The sequence below is a fragment of the Zophobas morio genome, unplaced genomic scaffold, assembly GCF_036711695.1.
Source record: "Zophobas morio isolate AGI-343-1 ecotype UQ-CSIRO unplaced genomic scaffold, CSIRO_AGI_Zmor_V1 ptg000058l, whole genome shotgun sequence".
Classification (NCBI taxonomy): Eukaryota; Metazoa; Arthropoda; class Insecta; order Coleoptera; family Tenebrionidae; genus Zophobas; species Zophobas morio.
The window spans coordinates 3,402,584-3,404,921 of record NW_026972163.1 but is presented as its reverse complement, the minus strand read 5'-3'; the positions used below and the strand labels follow the sequence as shown (position 1 = coordinate 3,404,921).

General features: G+C 40.4%; 1 long non-coding RNA gene across 1 annotated transcript; it reads left to right on the top strand.

Moving 5' to 3' along the window:
- Positions 1-704: 704 nt before the first annotated feature.
- On the top strand, positions 705-1,606 carry LOC135143375 (uncharacterized). The gene is made up of 2 exons (XR_010282773.1): positions 705-1,095; positions 1,147-1,606. It is a non-coding gene; the product is annotated as an uncharacterized LOC135143375 (long non-coding RNA).
- The last annotated feature ends 732 nt before the right edge of the window (positions 1,607-2,338 follow it).

Genomic DNA, 2,338 nt, shown 5'->3' with positions numbered 1-2,338 from the left:
ACGGCTGTTCGTAGCTATTTGACAGGAGATACGCACCAGGATTGGGACCGGAATATTTCAAAGATCGCGTTTGCCATCAACACCGCCGTACACGAGGTGACCGGATATAGTCCTGCGTACCTTAACTTTGGACGTTCTTTATTTTTGTCAGGGAAGTTACACCACAAGCTGACTCCCCCGCATCCGCAAGATGAGATTGTGTGTGATTCGCGAGAGAAACTAAACGACCACCTAAAGGAACTGTCTCGACTGTACGTCGATGTTCACAAACGACTTGAAAAAGCCTATTTAGATAGTGCGAGCCGTTACAATTTGCGAAGACGTCCATTAGTCTTGGACCCCGGGCAGATAGTCTGGAAAAGGAATCGGGTTTTGTCAAATAAGGGCGAACGTTTCGCGGCCGGACTAGCACCCAAATTTGTCAAGTGCGTGGTTCATCGGAAGGTGACACCAGGTGTCTACGAGTTATTGGACTATGATACCAGGGTGAATCTTGGCGCCTGGCATGTCCAAGATTTAAAGCTTGATAGGCACGAGGATCTCTAGTCCGCCGAGTTTCACCATTTTTTTTATTATTTTCTTCTATTATTTTATGATTTTCCATTATTTTCTTTTCTTCTTTATTTATTAAGAAAATCAACTTTTTTTTTCCACGTGGGCCGTTAGGGGTAAGTTTCTGAGGAAACTTCTTTTTTTTTGTAAAGGGGAGATGATACGATTTTGGTTGATTTTGTTTATTTACATGAGTTTGTGAGGTTAGTTGACAGCTCTCATTGATTTGGGGTATCGATATTTTCCCCTCCCTCAATCAATTTGGGTATTTCAGACCGCGCATGCCACAGAAAGGAAAAAAAAACCAGGAGGGACTCCATTTTGATTTTTCGAGTCGTTGGGAACGGGTGCAAGTGTTTTCAGGGTATCCAGTGCGAAGGGGCCATTTTTGGAGGTAGAGCCCTTATTTTAGCCAGTTGTGGCATTACTCTTCTCCAAATTGCGTTAGAGACGATTTGAGGCCACCGCATTTGGGAACGAGGACGTGTGTCCTGTGTTTTTGAGACCCCCGAAAATTCACTTTAAGACCGCACACCATCAGAGGTAATTACTGGATTGGGTTCTGGATTGAAATTTAGTTAATCTTCTTTTCAGGCCTTTTTCTTTTTTCTTTTTTTCGCATTACTTTTACCATTGGGTTTTTTTTCCCTCCTCGTTTCTACGTGTTGCTATCTTTTTGCGCTCTTGGCGTGGAAAGATTTTTTCTGTGTGAAGTTTGGACGAAGGTCAACTAGCCGCTCCGCCCCACCCCATTTTCTAAGTGAGGACGCCGTGTTGAACTCAGGGAAGAAGGAGAGGCGTTAGTTATAGGGTATTAGGTATTATTTTATTTTCTTGTATTTTTTTATTATTTTGTCGGTTAAGTATATTCGCGTTCGGCATTTTCGCCACCGCCAGGAACGGCACTGTTGCGGTACGGACGCGAAGTACTCATAAGGTTAGGATAGTAATTTATTTAAGTTTTTTTTTATATTTAGATCGATAGTTTGTACTCAGTCACACAGTCACTCACCTCCCCCCGTTCTAAATAAATTTAATTAATTGTAGGCTCCAATTTTCTTTTATTTTTTTTTTGTACCATCACCCACGGCCTTCCCGGTTGAGCCTAGTCGCGGTCGAGAGCCACGTAACAAGTAACTTACTGAAAAATTTAAGAGTGTTTATTTGGTAAATTAATAATTATTTGTTTACCAAGGACGAGAAGTCAGCCTTTGCTGTCCAGTCAGGAAGTTTTGCGTACGAGGCTTAGCCGAGCGAAGCGTTCTCGTCCGTGGTGAACACATAATTTTTTTTCATGAGTATTTCTAATGAAAACCTTTTGAAAATTATGAAAAATTCAAAAAAGCAATTTTATATTTTACATGATTGAATGAGGTGATGTTAGTAAATAAATTTTATTTCAAAAAAGTTAAAAGTTGTGCGTTATGCGAATGCATATTTAAAAATGGAAAATAGTGGAAATGCAATTGATGAAATTCGAGACGAAACCGCATTTGTGCCTGAAGATGTCACAAAACAAGCTCAGCTAGTTGAAGCAAGTCTGCTACCTGAAAAATCGAAACGTCACTATTAAAAATACCTTAAGGAGAATGAAACGTTTTCGAAGTGGCGTGAAAATAAGAACATTAGATTGCCTTTTGTTGTCGTTACGGTTGTCACGGGCAGAGAAGTAAATTACAACCATGGGCTTTTTAGAAGTCCGTATGAAAAAAAAATGTTTATAGGACTGGAAAATGAACATGTAATTACCGGAAACTTATGTTCCACGGGGAAGCTATTGTGAAGC